The 24,435-nt window shown below is 48.1% G+C and overlaps 1 protein-coding gene across 1 annotated transcript in view; it reads right to left on the reverse strand.

Annotated features, from left to right (window-relative positions):
* Positions 1–21,451, reverse strand: part of LOC147114250 (uncharacterized) — a 142,171-nt gene extending 120,720 nt beyond the window's left edge. Inside the window, exon 1 of the mRNA XM_085995940.1 lies at positions 16,650–21,451. The gene's annotated coding sequence lies outside the window, so the exon portion shown is untranslated. The remainder of the gene's footprint in view (positions 1–16,649) is intronic.
* Positions 21,452–24,435: the final 2,984 nt, after the last annotated feature.

Raw genomic sequence — 24,435 nt, forward strand, 5'->3', positions numbered from 1 at the left:
AAGACAAAGGACAATGCTTTGTTTACAAAGCAATTGAATGCTATTAGCATTTGTTTGTATATCGAGTGGATACATCTAAGCTGCAGAAAAGACTTTTGGATCTTGAATGGGAACCGTTTAAGAACTGAATGGGCTTAAATCACCTAGCATCTGGACAATGGAGCAGTTGTATTTCCCTTTTGTTTCAACCCAGGGAGCTCCGGAAGACACATTAACCCAGTTCAACCACTCTGAGTTAGCCAATCACAGCTTTCTCTTGTGTATTGGACCATTTGGGTGGGAATTTTGCACACAGCCCTTGCAAGGCAGAATGGCAGGGGGCTCACCAGGTATAAAGATAGCTGCTGAGAAGCTATCTCTCTCTTTTTGCTTCGCTGGACCACAGGTGAGCAGGGTGTTCGGACTCCTCAACAAGACAACCTAGCAGGAGTTTGGGGTGGTGATTTAAGGGAATTGCTAAGATTGTTTAAATAACATTGTATCCCTCATTTTTGCCATCTGTACCCCCTTGTTAAACACTTTTACTGCATTTACTGTGTTCGTGTGGTATATTTTATCATTTGATTGTAGTTTATTTAGGTAATAAAACTTGATTTTTCTCTCATCCAAACCACTTGTCCGTTTTAATATCATTAATTATAAGTTCCTCCACTCAGAACTGAAGGAGGGGCAGCGATTCGAAACCGCTGTTTGTAAATTGGTTTAGAGTGCAGCAGCAAAAGCCTGCTGACCAGGTGAATTACCATAAACCAGGTAAAAGGTTGGAATTGGTCAGAGCTCAGAGGCAAAGGCTGCTGGCCAGGTAAATTACCATAAACCAGTTAAAAGATGCCCCCCTTACACACATTCCTCTGGATAGGTGGTGGTGGTTCAGGAAGCTGAGCAAAGATATGAGAAACCCTACAGTCGAGTGGGAACAGTTGGGGAACAGTATCCACTAGACGATTACAGGGACTCACGGAGGATTAAGTGTGTGTTGGGACAAGTGGTGGGAACCGGATCAAGGGAATTACATCTGTATGTGGAGGTCAGAAAGGGTCTGCCCCGTAGGCATATCCATCGTTTTCCATCGGCAGTGGCAAGACGCCAGGAAGGGGATGAAGTGGGATACCAGCCTGAAGGCGTGCGCAGTCCCATTCTCCCCGATCCCAGTCAATGCCACTGAGCTGGTAACCCGCCGCCGAAAGCCCCCGCCCATGGCGCCAGCAGCGAGGATACACAGGGAACGGTGCCCCACCACCACCAAGGGACCAGGGAATGGGCTAGTACTAGTGCCTACCGATCAGGTGATGTACCAGGGGGTACACTAAATGGTAGCCTCCGTGATTTCAAATCTTACCGAGGTACATTTACCGGAGTGGTGCCCCAAAGAAACAGAGCAGCTATACCAGGCCCTATTAAAGGACATGTTCAGGAAGTTTTATGAGTTCGATTTCGTCAATGTGGACAAAACCGAACTGTACACCACACACCGCGAGTATTTGGGTAATGCAGGGTGTTGTGTCCGTGTATAATAAGACACAGACTGCAGGAGAACGGTACAACAGGTGTTTACTCAACGTGGCTCACAGTGGAACTGATCTGTACAGATTACTACTCAGTGCTATATACAGGTGTGGTCACTGCCGGTACTGCAGTATACATGAACTGTAAAAGATAGTTCCCCCTTAAAGGTATATACATTACAATTCCTCCCCTTTTAGATTAACAGTACCATAACACTCATTTAACAATTAAATATCAAACTAATTACAATTAACACTTTTAACATGCAACATTAGCTGAAAATAGCCTATTTATATATTCAGTCTTTGGGGAGGCTTCCTGATCCTTTCTGGATAGCGCCTTTCCCGAGTGTCTTGCTTTTGGTGCGGAGGCGATTCTGGCCCCCTGTCGTCAGTTGGTTCATCAGCTTCCGATGCTACTGTTTCTGGGGTAGATGCGACCTGTACGTCGGGTTCATCACCAGGTACGTATGGGCGAGGCATGGGGTTGACTTGTTCTTGTGACTCTAGGATCTGGTCAGCATGGCGTCTCATGATGCTCTCCCCAACGTCCGCTGTGTACATTAGTGGGCCCTGCCGTGTGCATATCGTTCCCGGCTGCCATTTTTCTGTTCGGTAGTCGCGGGCCAAGACTGGTTGCCCTACATTGAAGCTCCTTGTTGGCTTCTCATGGATGTCGTGGAATTGCTTACTCTCAACATCTCTTCGTACGTTTGGTCTGAGCAAATCCAGGTGAGATCTTAACCTTCGGTTAAAGGACATCATGGCTGGGGCCTGGTTGGTGGCTGCATGTGTCGCATTCAGGTAGGTGAACAGGGAATTGTCCACCTTGTGCTGCAGCAGAATGTTGTCATTGTACATAGCCTTTATTGCCTTCTTAAAGGTTTGTACGAACCTCTCAGCCAATCCATTTGTGGCTGGATGATATGGGGCGGATGTGTAATGCCTTACCCCATTCTTTTTCAAGAACCTCCGAAACTCTTCGGACACAAATTGTGGTCCGTTGTCGGAGCAAATCTGTTCTGGCAAGCCATTCCTGGCAAAAATGGTCCGTAGGACTGCAATCGTTTTCACCGTGGTGGTGTAGGACATTTTGATGACCTCAGGCCATTTCGAGTGCACATCCACGGCTATTAAATACATTGAGTCCATGAATGGACCAGCAAAATCAATATGCACCCGTTACCATGGAGATGAGGGCCACTCCCATGCGTGTAGAGGGGCCTGTGGTGGTGCATTTTGGACTTTCTGGCATCCTGAGCAACTCTTGGTCACGTCCTCGATTTGTTTATCGATTCCCGGCCACCACACATAAGCCCTGGCTAGGCTTTTCATTTTTACCCCTCCCAGATGACCCTCATAAAGCTCATTGAGCACTCTATCCCTTAACTTGGGTGGAATTACTACTCGGGATCCACACATCAAGGTCCCCCGGCACACTGGGAGCTGTTCTCTCCTTGTCGAGAATGCTGGCAACAGTGAGTCGCCATGTGCTGGCCATCCCTTCACCATCAAATCATATACCCGAGACAGTGTCGTGTCATTTTGGGTTTCCTTTTCGATACAAGCGTTAGTTACCGGTAGGTATTCAACTATAGTCGAATGGAATATTTTGACAGGATCCACTGCTGGTGCTTCCTCCGCAGTAGGCAGTGGCAGGCGTGATAGCCCATCAGCATTTCCATGCTGTTTCGTTCCCTTATATTCAATCTCATAGTGGTGCGCCCCTAGAAAAAGTGACCATCTTTGTAGTCGTTGCGCAGTCATCACCGGAACGCCCTTCTTCGGATTAAAAATGGAGACAAGAGGCTGGTGATCAGTCAGCAAGGTGAATTTCTGCCCGTGCAGATAGTGATTGAACTTTTTCACTCCCCACACTAGGCTGAGGGCCTCCCTGTCAATCTGGGCGTAGTTACGCTCGGCTGAGGTTAGTGATCGTGACGCAAAGGCTATTGGCCTCTCTGAGCCATCCGAGAAATTGTGCGACAGCACCGCTCCAATGCCGTAGGGTGACGCATCACATGCCAACCGAATTGGTAGTGCTGGGTTGTAATGGTCCAATACCTCTTTCGATGTGATTAGTGTTTTGCTCTTCTGGAAAGCTCGTCTACATTCGTCACTCCACTTCCATGGCACCCCAGTTTGCAGTAGGGTGTTCAGTGGGTGTAGTATTGTAGACAAATTTGGCAAGAACTTATGGTAGTAGTTTACCAGCCCGAGGAACGACTTCAGTTGTGACACATTTTCCGGTGCTGGAGCCTTGACTACTGCCTCAACCTTCTCTGGAGACTTATGTAACCCCTCTTTAACGATAACGTGGCCACAACACGAGATCTGTTTGCTAAAAAACTCGCATTTGGGGCGGTTAGCTCGGAGCCCATATTCCTGCAATCTAGTGAGCACCTGCTCCAGGTTGGCAAGGTGATCACCTTCATTTTCGCCCGTGACCAGGATGTCGTCCAAATAGCACTGGGTCCCTGGGATCCCTTGCAGGACTTGTTCCATTGCCCTCTGCCAAATAGCTGGAGCTGATGCTACCCCGAATACCAGCCGGTTGTATTGGTAGAGACCTTTATGGGTGTTGATTGTGAGGTATTTTTTTGATGCTTCTTCTACCTCCATTTGCAGATACGCCTGTGCCAAATCAATCTTGTGAAGCGTTTCCCTCCAGATAGCGAGGCGAAAATATCTTCAATCCGCGGAAGTGGATATTGTACGGTGTGAAGGATCGGGTTCACTGTTACCTTAAAGTCCCCACAGATGCGAACCTTCCTTGGTTCCCCAGGCGTGCTGCTCAACGACTTTTTCATCACAGGGACGATGGGTGTAGTCCACACGCTCCAGTCTACCTTGGACAGTACACCTGAACGTTCCAGACTCTCCAGCTCTGCTTCGATGGCTGGGCGGATCGCATAAGGTACCGGTCTGGCCTTTAAAAATTTTGGGCTTGCGTTTTCTTCAATTTTAATCGTCGCGGTCATGCCTTTTAGTGTTCCGAGTCCTTGCTGAAACATTTCTTTCGCGTCAGTTAGGATCTTTGACAGTCGCCCAGGTGTGACGTCATCATCCTTGTCAACCACAGTCAGTGCCTGTATGGAATGCCAATCCAGTTGTATTTTCCAGATCCATTCACGTCCTAGTAATGGTGGTCCTCCATCTTATAATAAATACAGGTCTAGTTTTGGTGTTTCCTTACCGTTATATATAACAGTCATCCTTATTTTTCCTTTGAGGTAGACTTTTTGCCCCGTGTACGTCTTCAATATAATTTTTGTGTCTCTCAAGGGTATGTGTGAGAATAGCCGCTCGTAGTCCCGTCAGTTTATGACTGTTAGGGCTGATCCTGTGTCCAATTCCATCTTTACCTGGACTGCTGCTATTTTGAGAGTTACCCAAATGGTTCGGTGATCCTCCATTGTGATCACATTATGTACTTTCAGACAACTCAGTTCCCTGCTTTCGGAGTTGTTATCACTCTTTTGTTCGTCTGAACTATTCTCCGTCATCTTATGTACCTTCTTGTACTTTTCTTTGGTAGGTTTCTTATTGCTGGTTTTCTTTCCCGACCTGCAGACTCGTGCTATGTGTCCTACTTTTCCACACTGTCTGCACACTTTGTCTTTGAACCAGCAATCATTCTGGTCGTGTGTGGTTCTGCCGCAGTGATAGCACTTCTCTGTTCCATATGACATTTCGTTTGTGCCATATTCTTGCAGTCTCTGTTGCATCTCTGCAGCACCCCGTGCTGCTGCTTCATATGATACCGCAATGCTGAAAGCCTTTTCCACCGTAAGGTCCTTTTCAGATAAAAGCCGTTTCTGGGTTCCTTCACTTTGAAGCCCACACACAAACTTGTCCCTTAAGGTATCTGCCAGTCCCGTTCCAAACTGGCAGTGTTTCGATAGTTTGTGCAGTTCTGTTAAATAATCAGCATTGCTTTCATCTTTATGCTGGTTCCGTTTGTGAAACTTGAATCTTTCTGCTATCAGCAGCGGTGTGGGGTTTAAATGTTCTTGTAGTATCATTACTATGTCTTCAAAACTCTTTTCCATTGGCTTCGTTGGTGTTACTAGATTTTGTAATAAACCATACGTCTTTGCACCCATTCAATTTAACAATACCGATGCTTTCTTGTCATCTGACACCTCATTTGCCTTGCAGTATACCTCTATTCGTTCGACATATGTAGTCCAATCTTCGACTTCATTGTCAAATGCGGTGATACTGCCACTCTTCGGCATAATGGGTGTGGTTGAAAATGGCATCTCCCAATGGCTTAAAATGGTGTCGCCCGTGCTTTCCTTCCTCCCCCGCTGCTGCCAACGCCACTCCCGGCAGTTCTCATGGCAATGGCGGCGCCCTGTAGGTTTCGCGCGCTTCTCCTGCACTGCTGCCAACGCCGCTCTCGGCGGTCCTCGTGGCAATGGTGGCGCCTCGCGGGTTTCTGCGCGTCTCTCTCTCCCTCTCCGACGCTGCTCGGCCCCTGAACACCGGCTGCGCCCTGTGCGCTCTGCCCTCTCTCTCTCTCCCCCGTCAACACTGCTCGGCCCTTTGCTGTGCCGCTCGGTCGGGCTCTAGCCCGCCGCTGTCTGGGAAAGATCTGCGCACTACCTGTTGCCAGCCCATTTTGTTGGACCACATCGACTGGAAAGCCAAGCCTGGCTCTCGACAGCCTCCCCCGCAATTCTCGAGTCTCTGCTGGATGACTGGGCGGTTGCCCGTGGTCGACGCCCGAGTCTCTGGCCTTGACCTCCAATCCAATGATCTCCAGGAACGAATCCCCGGGAGGTGATGCAAAGTTGCAGGTAGGTTCGAACTAGCCTTGTCGCCAATGTTGTGTCTGTGTATAATAAGACACAGACTGCAGGAGAATGGTACAACAGGTGTTTACTCAACGTGGCTCACAGTGGAACTGATTTGTACAGATTACTACTCAGCGCTATATACAGGTGTGGTCACTGCCGGTACTGCAGTATACATGAGCTGTAAAAGATAGTTCCCCCCTTAAAGGTATATACATTACACAGGGAGACAAAGAAGGGGAGTATGGAACGATGTTTTTACTGTGTTTAATACTGGGTCCTCTGTCATCAACAGTTTGGATGACATAGAGCTGCAGACCCAGATAAACGGTTTAAAAACACAGTTAAGGAAGATATTAATGAATGAGAACAAAGTAGTGGGCTCGGAGTTGCATGAGGACCAGGCTATGATTGACCATTTAAAGGAGATCACAGCAGAGTTGGAGAAGCACGCAAAGATGGTAAATGCCCTCATAAGGGAGGACAGAAATGCTTCTGACCAGACTGTGCAGAATGAGGTGTGCGTGCTATACGGGGCGTGGTTACTGGGCGAGGGCCGCAGTAATCTGGAGGATTTAAAACAGGGTTTAGTCCCCTCCTGGATCAGCAACAAACACCTCGCAGCCCTCCACCCTTTTGAGAATGCATTAAGCCTGTGCCAACTCCGGCTAGCTTCTGAAGCCTATCCAGTCCCAGTGGATTGTGGACGGTCAAACCACACGATCATGGGAGTAGTAGTTAGGATGCCGGTCATGGGTAGGACAGCCCGACCCATGCCGGTATACAGAGTGGAGAACTTTGGAGTCATTCAAGGGGGTGCACACATTCATTTCACAGTGGTCCCACCTTACGTCTTAAAGTGGGAGCATGCTATGACAGGTACTGACCACCTGTGTCCCCAGCATTTGAACACCTATTCGAACCCACAGTGCGAGTTCAGAGCTGCTGGCATGAAACCTATAAATTGTACCATGGAGGCAATGGCAAAAGGCCATATTCCCCCTCAGGTAGCATTTTTAGGAGGTTGGACATATTGTGTCACCACAGGAGCATCCCACTACCAGCATGGACAGCAGTTTCTGTTTTGAACCCGGGGCAGAAGTTCAAGCGGCCCAGGAGCAAATTGTCCCCATTCCTGAACCCTCCACTATTCACCTCACTTAGAAGGAGAATTTTACCAATTTGCAGAAGTACGTAGCGCATTTTGGCTACAAAATTCCCCCTCTTCCTGAACACCTTACCAAAATACTCAAGGCCATTATAGTTTCGCAGAAACACTTTTACACTCTAGAGCAGAAAACAGTAGAGATAGGGGCTAAGATACTGGATATTGTGATTCCACCCTGGTGTGACATTTTCAATAACATAGAGGTCCCTTCGTGGATCAGGTTGGCTTCCCACATTCTCGTGGTTTGCCAGTTAGGGATAGTGTTGTATCTAGTCTGCATGCAGTGCAAGGGAAAAGGTCAGTTGTTAGAGTTCCAAAACCAGATGATCTGGAAGGAACATTATGTGAAGGTGGAGGGAGATACACCTGTTTGAGCTTTTTCCTTGTATTTTTGTTAAAGATTGTTGTTTTTTTGTGTTTGTTGTTTATAATAAAGATTTTGCGACACGTTGATAATAAAGAAGTATGTGTACCAAGTGGTGCAGGGGTGTTGGACCCCTCCATGCTTGGATGTGTGTAAATGACTGTAGTTATTCTATGTCATAGAGTCATAGAGTCATAGAGTTTTACAGCACAGAAAGAGGCCCTTCGGCCCATCGTGTCTGCGCCGCCCATCCATCCCTGTCCAGTCTAATCCCATTTTCCAGCATTTGGTCCATAGCCTTGTATGCAATGGCATTTCAAGTGCTCATCCAAATGCTTCTTGAATGTTGTGAGGGTTCCTGCCTCTACCACCCTTTTAGGCATTGAGTTCCACATTCCAACCACCCTCTGGGTGAAAAAGTTCCTCCTCAAATCCCCTCTAAATCTCCTGCCCCTTACCCTGAATCTATGCCCCCTTGTTATTGACCCCCCTACTAAGGGGAAAAGTTCCTCTTTGTCTACCCTATCTATGCCCCTCATCATTTTGTACACCTCAATCAGGTCCCCCCTCAGCCTTCTTTGCTCCAAGGAAAACAACCCCAGCCTGTTTAGTCTTTCTTCATAGCTGAGGCGCTCCATCCCAGGTAACATCCTGGTGAATCTTCTCTGCACCCTCTCCAAAGCAATCACATCCTTCCTATAGTGGATGTAGTATGCTTATGTACACTACATTTTCATGGAATGGGAAGTGCATGTGCCGTGGGTATATTAGATAGGTAATTACAGGGAAAGGTTGACATTGGAGGGTCAGAAAATTTTGCTCACCTTGTAAGGATGATACTTCAAGCAAGTTTTAGTATCACAGGGGGAGTGTAGGATTCGCAAAATGTCCACATTCCTCCAAGGTTATGAATAAAAGGGACCCTATGGACAATTTAAAAAGGGTACCCAAAAGATGGCATCCGCACCTCGTGACCAAAAGCCTGTGAGATTTTAAAAGCTTGGACTCTGCAGCACAGAACAGGCTGCTTTGGGAAATCGAAACTTAAAATGTATTTCTGTGAAAAGGACTTTTGTGTTTGAAAAACCAGACAGCTAGGCAAACATTGAATATGCATTTCATCAAATTGGAACAGATCAACCCAGTTAGGCCTAAGCAGGATGCCATTAGTTTGTTCGCATAAATAATCGGAAACAGCTTAAGGAAGCCATCAAGGCTGGACAGGCCGATTAAAATGCATTAATGACAATACAACTCAGACATCAGGCCATTAGGCGTGATAAACGGCCAACTAAAATTAGTTAGTTTAGATTGGTATAATCATTTAAAACAGCCCGCCAAAAGTGAAACAATGGACTGACCTGATTTGGTGGGCAGATAAGGGCCATCGAAAGGAGTATAACTGCAGGCCCTTAGTAGCAACGGCTCTCTGGCTCTCTGCTCGCTTCTCTCTCGACTCTGACCTCTCATCGGGCCTTGGGCTGCTGCCGCCCGTACTCGAGCCCTGGCCTTGTGGTGGGTTCTCTTCTCGCTCCCCGCATTGGGTTTTCACAACCAAGGACATCAATATCAATCGCGGGTGGGGGACGAGACCCAAGTCCAAAGTCACCCAGGACACCCGGGCCACGAGAGAGGGGGCAGAGGAAATGAGGTGAAACAAACTAAGACGAAGAGCAAGGTAGACCCGACAAAGAGCAGAGAAGGGCAGCAGAAGACGCATTAGTTAAGACCGAGCGCCGAGTTATAAGCTGGCGCTTGGGGGAAGGAATTATATAAGGACAGTGAGACTAAGTTGGCTAGTTGAACACTGCAAATGAGCTGGCGTTAAACGCAGGTGTCCACGCCATAACGAATATACCGGCGTTCCAAGAGTGGGTAGGAAAATCTAAGCAGTGAAGACTGCCAACCGTCTCGCTGATGCAACATTACCGCCACCGACCGCCCGAGGGAGAAGAAGAAGAGAACCCATTGCAACGAGACGATGATGGTAGCTGAGGAGAAGAAAGGTGTGTCGCAGCAACAGGTCCAGCACCGCCCCCTGAGACCATGTGGCGACAGAGAACCCCAACGGACAGGAGACCAGACCTCAAAACTCACAATTGCTAAAACAGCAGGCTGTGCTTTGGATTGGTGAGCATGAATTCCTGGCCCCTCATAGCTTAATCTAGTTAGGTATAGGGGTGGGATAAGGATAAGGGGATTGTTAAAGTAGTTGTTTTTCCCTCGATGTGCCATGTGTTCCCCATTCCCTGTATAAGTATTGTTATATGCCTGTAATTGTTCTCTACCAGTAATTTTCTCATAAGACTGTGTTTTCGTTCCTGTTTTAATAAAATCTTGGTTTTCTTACACCAAACCACCTGTCTACTCGAGTTTTTCCTGTATCATCGACTGTACCTAAGTCCGGTATCTAGAACCCAGGGGCGTGGGAGTGATTTGAACCGCTCACAGGCAGTCAGGGGCATAACTAACTGGGCGCAAGTGCCACCCGCCACCCCCTACAAGGGTGGTGGGGGTCTGAAACTCACGGCCTGAAAGGGTGGTAGAGGCAGAGATCCTCACCACATTTAAAAAGTGCTTGGATGTGCACTTAAAGTGCCGTAACCTACAGGGCTACAGACCAAGAGCTGGAAATTGGGATTAGGGTGGATAGCTCTTTTTCTGCCGACATGGATACGCTGGGCTGAAATGGCCTCCTTCCGTGCTGTAAATTTCTATGATTCTATGGTTACCTTGGTGGGTCCAAGGCGAGCGATGTCGGTGGCGAGTCGCGGCCCTGCTGCTGGCTCCATCCTGTTGCCTAAAAGGAACTTATTTTGATAGGCCTGGTTAATCCTGCCCAGCGCATTTCCCAGCCCAATTAGAGGAAGCGATCTGCTGATGTCATTCATGACACGCCATCTGCCAGTTTCCTTAAAGGGACCATGGACAACTTTGTTTTGACATTGGTGGTGTCAGTGTTCCACAACATCAAAGTGCTGCAAACACTGACAATCACTGCATAGAGGTGCAGGGCTGCACACAGGTTCTCCTTTGACTAGCTCCATATAAGCAAGCCGGGAGGTCCTCTTCCCTTCCCATAAGCGGAAGAGACCTCCGCAGGAGACCAACACAGCCTGGTTGCACATTGCGGCGGAGGTCACAAGCAGGGATGTCATCAGGAGGACCAGGGTGCAGTGGCACAAACCTTTCAATTATTTCATTCGATCACGAAATATTCGGTCAAAGCCACACTCACTTAGTACAAAGGAAGATGGCTGTGGTGTTTGGAGGTCAATCATCACAGCCCCAGGACATCGCTGCAGGAGTTCCTCAGGGCAGTATCCTAGGCCCACCATCTTCAGCTGCTTCATCAACAACCTTCCCTCCATCATAAGTGTAGTGTATGTGCCTTTAAGACAGAACTACTTTTACAGCTCCTGTATACTGTAGTACCGGCAGTGACCACACCTGTATATAAGCTTTGCGCATGCCTCTGTACCCCCAGCCTTGAGACTACCCTCTTCCAGTAAACACCTGTTTGTTGTTAAGTTACAGCATCCGTGTGGTTATTGAAAAACAGCCTACCCTCAGAATCACGGATCTAACAGTGGCGATGAGTGGCGATTCGAATCTACCTGCAACTAAAAAAACAAAAGTCGAGGTCAGGAACACGGGCGTCGACCACGAGCAACCACCCAGTCATCAGGCAGAGAGTGAACATCGCAGGGGAGGCTGTGGAGAGCTGGGCTTGGTTCCCCAGCCGCGACGATCAGCAAGAGACTGAGGACAGGTCCAGCGCAGACCCTTCCCGGGCAGCAGCGGCTGGAGCCAACCGACGGCGGAGAGAAAGCCGAGCAGCATTGACGGGGTAAGACAGAGGGTGAAGCGCACAGGGCGCAGCCGGGGGTTGAACACCGAGCGGCGTCGAGAAAAAAAAACAAACCGGAGAGAGAGAGAGGGTAAAGAAACAGCCGGGTTCAAGACCGAGCGGCGTCGAATAAAAAAAAATAAAAAGAAGAACGCGTAGAGCACAGCCAGGGCTCACGGGCTGAACAGGGTCCGCGGGGAGAAGGAAGAGCGCGGGAGACGCCATTTTTGGAAGCCGCAGCGGAGAAGAAGGGCGAGCGCGGGAAGGAAGGAAAGCGCGGGAGACACCATTTAGTGCCAGTAGAGAAGAAGGGGAAGCGCGGGAGATGCCATTTCTGACAGTTAACTCACACACAGGGATGCCGACGAGTGGCAGTATCTCTACGTTCGACAATGAAGTCGAAAATTGGGCAACATATGTGGAACGTATTGAGGTGTACTGCAAGGCGAATGAAGTGCCAGATGCTAATAAAGCACTGGTTTTGTTAAATTCCATGGGTGCAAAAACTTATGGGTTACTGCGAAATCTAATAACCCCAGAGAAGCCGGTGAACAAGAATTTCGAAAGCATAGTAGAAATCCTACAGGACCACTTAAACTCCACACCGCTGCTGATAGCAGAACTATTTAAGTTCCATAAAAGGAACCAACGCAAAGACGAAAGCAATGCTGAGTACCTAACGGAACTGCGCAAGCTATCGAAACACTGCCAGTTTGGAGTGGGACTAGCAGATACGTTAAGGGACAAGTTTGTGTGTGGGCTACAAAGTGAAGGAACCCAGAAACGACTTCTATCAGAAAAGGATCTTACGCTGGACAAAGCTTTCAGTATGGCAGTATCGCAAAAAGCAGCCGCAAGGGGCGCTGCAGAGGTACAATGGAGACCGCAAGAATATGGCACCAATGAAATGTCCTATAGAACAGGGAAGTGCAATCGCTGCGGCAGAACAACACATGACCAGAAGGATTGTTGGTTCAAGGACCAAGTGTGCAGACAGTGTGGGAAAGCAGGATGCATAGCAAGAGTCTGCAGGTCTGGGAAGGAAAGCAACAGTAAGAAATCTCCACAGGAGAAGTACAAAAATGTACACCAGGTGATGGACAGTGGTTCAGACGAATAGAAAAGTGACACAGACTCCGGAAGCAAGGAGCTGGGTTGTCTGAAACTACATAAGGTAACCAAAATGGAGGATCACCAGACTATCTGGGTTACACTCAAGATAGATGGAGTCCAAGTGAAAATGGAATTGGACACAGGATCAGCCCTAACAGTCATCAACCAAAGGGACTACAAGCGGCTATTTTCACATATACCCTTGAAAGCTACAGAGATTGTCTTGAAGACGTATACGGGGCAAAAAGTCTACCCCAAAGGAAAAATAAGGGTGAAAGTGATATATAAAGGCCAGGAAATACCTAAAATGGATATATATGTATTGCCAGATGGAGGACCACCACTGCTAGGACGTGAATGGATCCGGAAGATACAATTAGATTGGCATTCCATACAGGCACTGAAGGTTGAGGCCAAAAAGGATGACGACATCACACCTGGACGACTGTCAAAAATGCTAACTGATGCAAAAGAAGTGTTCCAGGAGGGACTAGGAACACTAAAAGGCATAACAGCAACGATTAAAATAGGGGAAAATGCAAGCCCAAAGTTTCTTAAGGCCAGACCAGTGCCTTATGCGATCAGACCAGCTGTTGAAGCAGAGCTGGAAGGGTTGGAACGTTCAGGAGTACTGTCCAAAGTGGACTGGAGTGAGTGGGATACACCCATCGTTCCTGTAATGAAGAGGTCGTTGAGTAATACGCCTGGGGAACCAAAGAAGGTCCGCATCTGTGGGGATTTTAAGGTGACAGTTAACCCAGTCCTTCACACGGTACAATATCCACTTCCACGAATTGAGGATATTTTTGCCTCGCTATCTGGAGGTAAACGCTTCACCAAAATTAATCTAGCCCAGGCGTATTTGCAAATGGAGGTAGAAGAAGCTTCGAAACAATACCTTACGATTAACACTCATTAAGGTCTCTATGAATACAATCGACTGGTGTTCGGAGTAGCCTCGGCTCCGGCTATCTGGCAAAGGGCGATGGATCAGGTCCTGCAAGGGATTCCAGGGACCCAGTGTTATTTGGACGACATCTTGGTCACGGGCGAAAATGACAGTGATCACCTCGCCAACTTGGAGAAGGTGCTCACCAGATTAAAGGAGTATGGGCTACGAGCTAATCGCCATAAGTGCGAGTTTTTCCAGAAACAGATCTCGTATTGTGGCCACGTCATCGATGAAGAGGGGTTACATAAGTCCCCTGACAAGATTGAGGCAGGAGTGAAGGCTCCAGCACCGGAAAATGTATCACAACTGAGGTTGTTCCTCGGGCTGGTAAACTACTACCACAAGTGCTTACCAAATTTGTCCACGGTATTACACCCACTGAACACCCTACTGCAAACAGGGGTACCATGGAAGTGGGATGACGAACGTAGATGAACTTTCCAGAAGTGTAAAGAATTGATCACATCAAAAGAGGTGTTGGCCCATTTCAACCCAGCACTACCAATTCGTTTGGCATGTGATGCATCACCCTATGGTATTGGAGCGGTGCTGTCGCACAAATTCCCAGACGGGTTGGAGAGGCCAGTAGCCTTTGCATCTCGGTCACTAACCTCAGCCGAGAGCAACTACACCCAGATTGAAAGGGAGGCCCTCAGCCGAGTATGGGGAGTAAAAAAATTCAACCACTATCTGCATGGGCAGAAGTTCACCTTGCTGACTGACGACCAACCACTTGTCTCCATCTTTAATCCTAAGAAGGGCGTTCCAGTGATGACTGCACAACAGTTACAAAGATGGTCCCTGTTTCTAGGGGCGACTCAATATGAAATAGAATATAAAGGCACGAAACAGCATGTGAATGCTGATGGGCTATCGCGCCTGCCACTGACTACTGTGGAGGAAGCACCAGCAGTGGACCCTATCGAGATATTTTATTCGTCAATAATTGAACGATTGCCAGTAACGAACGCGGATATAGAGAAGGAGACCCGCAATGATCCGACGCTGTCTCGGGTATATGATTTGACGGTGAGGGGATGGCCAACACATGGCGACTCACTGTTGCCAGCATTCTCATCCAGAAGAGAACAGCTGTCAGTATGCCAGGGGACAGTGATGTGTGGATCCATAGTGGTGATTCCACCCAAGTTAAGGGAGAGAGTGCTAAATGAGCTACATGATGGTCATCTGGGGGGAGTGAAAATGAAAAGCCTTGCTAGGGCTTATGTGTGGTGGCCTGGAATCGATCAACAAATCGAAGACCTAACTAAGAGCTGCTTAGGATGCCAGAAGGTCCAAAATGCACCACCACATGCCCCTCTACACCCATGGGAGTGGCCCTCCTCTCCATGGCAACGGGTGCATATTGATTTCGCTGGTCCATTCATGGACTCAATGTTCTTAATAGCAGTGGATGCTCATTCAAAGTGTCCTGAGGTGATAAAACTGTCTTCAACCACTACAGAGAAAACGATTGCAGTCCTACGGACCATATTTGCCAGAAACGGTTTGCCAGAGCAGATTTGCTCTGATAATGGACCACAGTTTGTGTCCGACGAGTTTCAAAAATTTATGAGAAGGAATGGGGTAAGGCATTACACATCCGCCCCGTATCATCCAGCCACAAATGGATTGGCTGAGAGGTTCGTACAAACCTTTAAGAAGGCGATAAAGGCCATGTGCGATGATGAAATTCCACTACAGCATAAGATGGACAATTTCTTATTAGCCTACCGAAACGCGACACATGCAGTTACCAACCAGACCCCGGCCATGATGTTCTTTAACCGAAGGTTGAGATCTCGTCTGGACTTGCTCAGACCAAATGTGCGAAGAAATGTTGAGGACAAACAATTCCAGCACATCAATGAGAAGCCGACAAGGAGCTTCAATGTAGGGCAACCAGTCTTGGCCCGTGACTATCGAACAGAGAAATGGCAACCCGGAACGATATGCACAAGGCAGGGGCCATTAATGTACACAGTGGATGTCGGGGAGAACATTGTGAGACGCCACGTCGATCAGATCTTAGCGTCACAGGAACGCGTCAACCCCATGTCTCGAGTACCTGGGGATGAACCTGACAAACCGGTAGCATCTACCTTAGAACCAGTGGCAGTGGAACCCGATGAACTACCCGATGAAAAGGGGTCAGAATCGCCTCTGCACCAAGAACAAGAACCTCAGGAAAGGCGCTATCCCGAAAGGGTCAGGAAGCCGCCCCAAAGATTGAATCTATAAATGGACTATTGTTTAATGTACATGTTAAAGTGTTAATTGTTATTTGAATATTAGGGGTACGACTAATCTAAAAGGGGAGGAATTGTAGTGTATGTGCCTTTAAGACAGAACTACTTTTACAGCTCCTGTATACTGTAGTACCGGCAGTGACCACACCTGTATATAAGCTTTGCGCATGCCTCTGTACCTCCAGTCTTGAGGCTACCCTCCTCCAGTAAATACCTGTTTGTTGTTAAGTTACAGCATCCGTGTGGTTATTGAAAAACAGCCTACCCTCAGAATCACGGATCTAACAATAAGGTCAGAAGTGGGGATGTTCGCTGATGATTGCACAGTGTTCAGTTCCATTTGCAACTCCTCAGATAATGAAGCATTGTATGCCCGCATGCAGCAAGACCTGGACGACATTCAGGCTTGGGCTGATAAGTGGCAGGTAACATTCATGCCACACAAGTACCAGGCAATGACTATCTCCAACAAGCGAGCGTCTAACCACTGCCCCTTGACATTCAATGGCATTACAATTACCGATGACAAATAAAATGCTGGCATTGCCACGATGCCCAGATCCCATGAACGTATAAAAAAAAGTTACTCAAGTCACATTTAAATCAATCCATTAAAATCAAATATGATTGCTTTAAGATTGCCTACCTTGTGGTTAGAGACTAGTGAAGTAGTCCAGAGACTGAGCAGCAAAGCTCCCAGCAGAGCGACACACAGCACACTGAGGTTCTCATTCATTGCTCTGCACAAAGTAAATGACGTTATCTCTTGTGAAACCACAGGGCAGGCGAGCTTCCTCTTCCCTTTCAGCTCAGGGTTCAGACATCATTATTTGAGCTGAGAAAGAAAATTTGCTCAAAATAGGAAATAGAGGGCAGCTCAAATTGGAACTTATCAATCTCAAAAACATTTCGGGATGGGAAGTAAAGGGGTCAGTCCTGGAATCTGTTATTGTAAATGTTACTGGAGGATCTCAAATGGCAGAGCTCATGGTAAATCGGAGAATCTGCTGTGTTATAATGAAAGGGTTTTAAACCATGAAGTGCCTGGGATTGAAATTCTGGGGTTCCAGCTCCGCTACAGAATATGAGCAGACAGGATGCCCTGCCGCCTCCAGTCATAAACGTTGACACCATCTCAATTCCCTGGGATAGGTTCATTAACACGTTCGGGCGATTGCATCACACCTGTAAGGTTAATCTGTGATTGAACCCTCGATCCACTCCACGAGATAAGGATCGGGAGACGACCGCTCCAGGTAACAGAAGATGAGATAAGCAAATCAGGAACAATATAACCTGATTCAGAAGAACTTATATCTTATAGGCACAAATCTATAAGACACTGGGTCGAACCTACACAGCTTTAGTCACCCAATTACAGGAAATATATTATTGCCTTTAGAAGATTCCGGAGATGTGCAAGAATGATAATTTATCAAGAAAGATTAAGGAATTCTCACTTTGAGGAAGTCCACTGGAAATGTTCAAGATTCTTCGAGAGCAAAAACAATTGATCGATACAATTTGCTCCATATGATGATGGGCGCACATACCAGGTGGCACAAATTAAGTATTAGTGTAGGAAGGGAGAGCAGGGAGAATGTTTTCAATATTAGTCAGGGAATAAGATACCAGGCAAGACCATTGAATCAGATGGTAGACATGGGTAACATAAAACATAAGGCCAGTTTTTTTGTTCAATGCTGATATATGCACCGGGGACCCACATGCTGACATAAGAACCTAAGAACATAAAAAATAGGAGCAGGAGTTGGCCATTTGGCCCTTCAAGCCTGCTCTGCCATTCAATAAGATCATGGCTAATCATTTACCTCATCTCCACTTTTCTGCACTATCCCCATATCACTTGATTCCCTTAACATCGAAAAATCTATCTATCTCTGTCTTGAATATACTCAACGACTGAGCCTCCACAGCCCTCTGGTGTAGAGAATTACAAAGATTCACCACCCTCTGAGTGCAGAAATTTCTCCTCATCTCAGTCCTAAATGGCAGACCCCTTACTCTGAGACTGTGACCCCTGGTTCTAGACTCCCCAGCCAGGGAAAACATTCTCCCTGCATCTACCCTGTCAAGCCCTGTAAGAATTTTGTATGTTTCAATGAGATCACCTCTCATTCTTCTAAACTCTAGAAAATATCGGCCTAGTCTGCTCAACCTCTCCTCATAGGACAATCCCCCCACCCAAGGAATCAAACAGGTGAACCTTCGTTGCACTCTCTCTATGCAAGTATATCCTTCCTTGGGTAAGGAGATCAAAACTGTACACAATACTCCAGGTTGTGGTCTCACCAGGGCCCTATATAATTGCAGTAAGATACCTTTACTCTTATACTCAAATCCTCTTGTAATAAAGGCCAACATACCATTTGCTTTACTAATTGCTGGCTGTACCTGCATGTTAACTTTAAGTGATTCGTGTACAAGGACACCCAGGTCTCTCTGAACACCAACATTTCCCAATCTCTCACCATTTAAAAAATACTCTGCTTTTCTGTTTTTCCTACCAAATTGGATAACTTCACATTTCTCCACATTATATTCCATTTGCCATGTTCTTGCCCACTCATTTGCCTGTCTATATCCCCTTGAAGCCTACATAAGAATATAATAACATAAGAAATAGGAGCAGGAATAGAACACTTGACCCCTCAAGCCTGCTCCGCCATTCAATAAGATCATGGCTGATTTTGGGCCCTGCCCGTTCCCCATAACCCTTCACTCCCTGATCTTGCAAAAATCTGTCTATCTCCACCTTAAATGTATTTAATGACCCAGCCTACACGGCTCTGTGGGGCAGAGAATTCCACAGATTTATGATACTCAGAAGGAATTCCTCCTCATCTCAGTTCTAAAAGGGCGACCCTTTATTCTAAAACTGTGCCCCCGCATTCTAGATTTCCCCACGAGGGGAAGCATCCTCTCTGCATCTACCTTGTCGTGTCCCCTCAGTATCTTATATGTTTCAATAAGATCACCTCCCAATCTTCTAAATTCCAATGAGTATAGGTCCAGCCTGCTCAACCTTTCCTCATAAGTCAACACCCTCATCTCTGGAATTAAACTAGTAAATCGTCTCTGAACTGCCTCCAATGCAAGTATATCCTTCCTTAAATAAGGAGACCAAAACTGTACGCAGTACTCAAGGTGTTGTCTCACCAATACCCTGTACAGTTGTAGCAGGACTTCCCTGCTTTTATACTCCAACCCGTTTGAAATAAAGGCCAACATTCCATTTGCCTTTTTGATTACTTGCTATACCTGCATGCTAACTTTTTGTCTTTCATGTACAAGGACCCTCAGGTCCCTCTGAACTGTAGCATTTTGTAATCTCTCTCCATGTCAATAATAATTTGCTTTTTTATTTTTCCTGCCAAAGTGTATAACCTCGCACTTTCCCACATTATACTCCATCTGCCAAATGTTTGCCCACTCACCTAGCCTGTCTGTATCCCTTTGCAGGTTCTTTGAGTCCTCTGCACAACTTGCTTTCCCACCCATCTTTGTATCATCCACAAACTTGGCTACATTACACTCAGTCCCTTCATCCAAGTCATTAATGTAGATTGTAAATAGTTGAGGCACCAGCACCGATCCCTGTTACCGTTTGCCAACCAGAAAGTGACCCATTTATCCTGACTGTCTGCTTTCTGTTAGTTAGCCAATTCTCTATCCATGCTAATATATTACCCCCAATTCTGTGAGCTCTTATCTTATGCAGTAAACTTTTATGTGGCACCTTATCGAATGCCTTCTGGAAATCCAAATACACCACATCCACTGGTTCACCTTTGCCCACCCTACTCGTTACCTCCTCAAAGAACTCCAGCAAATTTGTTAAACATGATTTCCCTTTCATAAAACCATGCTGACTCTGCTTGACTGCATTATGATTTTCCAAATGCCCTGCTACTGCTTCCTTAATGAAGGGCTCCAGCATTTTCCCAATGACAGATGTTAGGCTAACTGGCCTATAGTTTCCTGTTTTCTGTCTCCCTCCTTTTTTAAATAGGGGTGTTACATTTGCGGTTTTCCAATCCGCTGGGACCTCTCCAGAGTCCAAGGAATTTTGGTATATTGCAACCAATGTCTCTGCAGCCTTTTCTTTTAAGACCCTGGGATGCAGGCCATCTGGTCCAGGGAACTTTTTGTCTTTTAGTCCCATTATTTTACCAAGAACTTTTTCCTTTTTGATAGTGATTGTCTTTAGTTCCCCACTCCCTGTGGTCCCTTGATTATCCATTGTTGAGATGTTGTTAGTGTCTTCTACCGTGAAGACAGATACAAAATATTTGTTCAGAGTCTCTGCCATTTCCCCGTTCTCCATTATTAATTCCCCAGTCTCATCCTCTAAGGGACCAATGTTTACTTTAGCTACCCTCTTCCTTTATATATAGCTGTAGAAGCTCTTACTATCTGTTTTAATGTTTCTTGCCAGTTTACTCTCATAATTCATTTTCTCTCTCTTTATTATTTTGTAGTCATCCTTTGCTGGTTTTTAAAAATTTCCCAATCCTCTGGTCTCCCAACAATCTTGGCAACATCGTATCCCTTTGTTTTCAATTTGATACCATCCTTTACTTCCTTAGTTAGCCACGGGTGGTGCTCCCTTCTCTTAAAATCTTTCTTTCTCACTGGAATATATTTTTGCTGAGAGTTATGAAATATCTCCTTAAATGTCCGCCACTGCATTTCAACTGTCTTACCCTTTAATTTATTTTTCCAGTCCACTTTAGCCAGTTCTGCCCTCATGCCACTGTAATTGCCTTTGTTTAAGATCAGGACACTGGTATGAGATACAACTTTCTCACCCTCCAACTGAATTTGAAATTCAACCATGCTATGATCACTCTTTCCTAGAGGATCCTATACTTTGAGATCATTTATTAATTCTGTCTAATTACACAGCACCAGATCCAAGATAGCTTGCTCCCTGGTTAGTTCCATTACATACTGTTCTAGGAAACCATCCTGGATGCACTATATGAATTCCTCCTCAAGGCTACCATGGCCAATTTGATTTGTCCAATTAATATGGAGATTAAAATCATCCATGATTATTACCGTACCTTTTTTACAGGCCTCCATTATTTGTTGATTTATACTCTGTCCAACAGTATTGCTACTGTTCGGAGGCCTGTAGACTACGCCCACCAGAGACTTTTTTTCCCTTTATTTTTTTTTATCTCCACCCAAACTGATTCTACATCTTGATCTTCTGAGCCAATATCACTTCTCACCACCGCACTGATCCCATCCTTTACCAACAAAGCCACCCCACCTCCCTTTCCTTTCTGTCTATCATAAGAACATAAGAAATAGGAGCAGGAGTAGGCCAATCGGCCCCTCGAGCCTGCTCCACCATTCAATAAGATCATGGCTGATCTGATCCTAACCTCAAATCTTCTATCACTCTGCATCCACCCGAACCCATGTGATCTCCCGGGAGAGGCGAAAAACCAGATAAAGACCCAATGGCCAATTTGGGAGAAAAAAATCTGGGAAATTCCTCTCCAACCCATCTAGGCGATCAAAATTCTTCCAGGAGATCACTCTGTCCCTATATTTTCTACAGTACTTACCTTCTGTAAAGGCGATCTCCACCCCAGCCAGGAACAGGAATAAAACCATCTCCTGAAATCTAACACAGAATTAGAACACAGTAGGAGCAGAACAAGGCTACACGGCCCCTGGGCCCACTCCACTACCCACAGGGCCATGACCATTCCGAACCTAGACTCATGTCCAATTTCCTGCCCGCTCCCCGTAACCCTTAATTCCCTTTACTTCTAGGAAACTATCTATTTCTGTTTTAAATTTATTTAATGATGTAGCTTCCACAGCTTTCTGGGGCAGCAAATTCCACAAACCTACCACCCTCTGAGTGAAGAAGTTTCTCCTCATCTCAGTTTTGAAAGAGCAGCCCCTTATTTTAAGATTATGCCCCCTAGTTCTAGTTTCACCCATCATTGGGAACATCCTCACCGCATCCACCCGATCAAGCCCCTTCACAATATTATGGCCTAGAAATTCAGTCTAGCCAGTTTTGGGGCGGTAAAGTTAGCGCCCGCCGGAAAGTGGAGGCCACTTCGCCGAAATTCAGTAGCTTTGGCCAAGGAGTTTGGGCGAGCGCTGAAACTGGCGTTGCACTCCTATCTTTAGGCGCTAAGCCGGCGGTGCGGACTGATAACGCCGAGGCCGGGCGCAGCGCAGGTGCGGTCATGTTTTGATTGACAGCAGACACCCTGACGCCGGCCAGCTCTTAAAGGGGGAAGGGTCGACTTTGTCTGCTGCCACGCCCTGGATAGTGGAGCCCTGCAGCTAGGCCTGAACACTGCTGGTGGACCCAAATAGCGCCTGAAGCCATGCAGAAGGCCCGTGAACGAGCGCAGCGCTTCTCAGAGCATGCTTTGAGGGTGCTGCTTAGGGGGTTGGAAAAGAACAGAGAGATCTTGTGCCCGGACAGTGGCAAGAAGGCTCCCAGGAGGCAGTACAGGAGAGCCTGGAGGGAAATCGCCCTGAGGGTGTCAGCCAACAGCGATGTCCCCAGGACTGGTGACCAATGCCGCAAGAAGTACAACGACCTCACTCGGTTGGTCAGGGTGAGTACCCTTTCCAGTGTCCTCCTCATCCTTGCATGTGCACCTCACATTATGGTCAAAGGGACCTCAAAGGCCTAATGGCCAGCCCTCCTCCCGCAGCTATGGCACTGGCATGATCATCAATAACACTTTCTGCACTTCACACACTGGCCAAGCTATTCGACCATGGGAGGCAGTGCACACAACAACAGGGCACCACACTGGCCAAGCTATTCGACCATGGGAGGCAGTGCACACAACAACAGGGCACCACACTGTACTTAGAGGCCATCCTTTCTCTTGCAGGCCAAGCAGGCGCAGAATCTGAGGAGCCGGACTGTCACCGGGGGAGGCCGTGCCCAGTTCCAGGAGCTCAGTGACCTGGAGGAGCGCGTGGCTCGACTCATGCGTGCCCGGGTGGTTGGCCCCGTTGCTATTGGAGATGCCGACCCTGTGCTGGGCCCCAATGGTAAGGACATGACCGTTTGCACCTCTCTCGTTCCCCTTGCGCTTCAGATCTACATCCTTTGCCACTGTCCGACCAATGCGCATAATGCCACCAATCATGCCTCCCTCGCTGACGCCCTGTCCTCACTCTAAAGCTACTCTTGTGCCTTCCTGCTTTCAGCTGGTGAGGAGGAGGTCCCTGAAGCTGAGAGTGCCAGTCCCTCGGAAGAGGAGGACGACGAGGACCAAGAGGAAGGCGGCACATCGGGGGAACCCTCATCCGCGCCAGGGGATGGCAATGGAGGGGAGACGTCTTGCCTGGAGGAGAGCCAGGGGGAAGTGTTGCAGGGGGGTGTAGCTCCTGGGCCCAGTGGCGTCCAGGCACGCGGGAAGAGTCGGGCAGCACAGCTGCCTTCTCCCCAGAGGGGGGAAGTGTTGCAGGGGGGTGTAGTTGCTGGGCCCAGTGGCGTCCAGGCACGCGGGAAGGGTCGGGCAGCACGGCTGCCTTCTCCCCAGAGGGGGGAAGTGTTGCAGGGGGGTGTAGTTGCTGGGCCCAGTGGCGTCCAGGCACGCGGGAAGGGTCGGGCAGCACGGCGGCCTTCTCCCCAGAGGGGGGAAGTGTTGCAGGGGAGGGCAGTTGCTGGGCCCAGTGGCGTCCAGGCACGCGGGAAGGGTCGGGCAGCACGGCGGCCTTCTCCCCAGAGGGGGGAAGTGTTGCAGGGGAGGGCAGTTGCTGGGCCCAGTGGCGTCCAGGCACGCGGGAAGGGTCGGGCAGCTCGGCGGCCTTCTCCCCAGAGGGAGAGTCCGGCCTCCAGTCCGGAGACGGTCCTCGCCCAGGAGGTGCGCCTCCTTGATGAAATGTCCGCAGCCTCGGAGCGGCGCCACAACGAGTTCATGGGGGTTGTGGGACAGTTGCCTCAGGCCATTGAGTCCCTGGCTCATAGTGTGGCCGATTTCGGGGACTCACAGGCCAGGGGTGTCGACCAACTCGCGGCAGCGCAGGACGCGAGTCGAGAGTTCATGAGTGGTGCCGTGCAGACACTGGCTGATCTGATGCGGGCACAGACCAGGGCAGTTCGGGCACTCACTTCTGCCACACTCGCTGTGTCACGGAAGCATCGCCAGGGCACCCGCCGCCCTGCTGCAGCACAGCGGTCTGGCCTTCACCAGATTGCTGCGCTTGCTGCAGTGCCAGCCCGGCCGAGTGCCAGTGTCTCTGGTGACCAGCGAGCGCCTGGCATCAGCCAGCTTGCCCCCATTGATGCAGCCGCCACTGCCACTCCCCCAGCCAAGCTGCGACGAGCTGCTGGAGAGACTGATGCTGCCCAGCCACAGCTGCAGCAGTCAGCAGCCGGCCCCTCCAGGGCCGGACCTCGTCTAGGC

Source organism: Somniosus microcephalus, chromosome 8 (assembly GCF_052327205.1).
Source record: "Somniosus microcephalus isolate GS21.2 chromosome 8, FLI_Smic_1.0, whole genome shotgun sequence".
In the NCBI taxonomy this organism is placed as follows: Eukaryota; Metazoa; Chordata; class Chondrichthyes; order Squaliformes; family Somniosidae; genus Somniosus; species Somniosus microcephalus.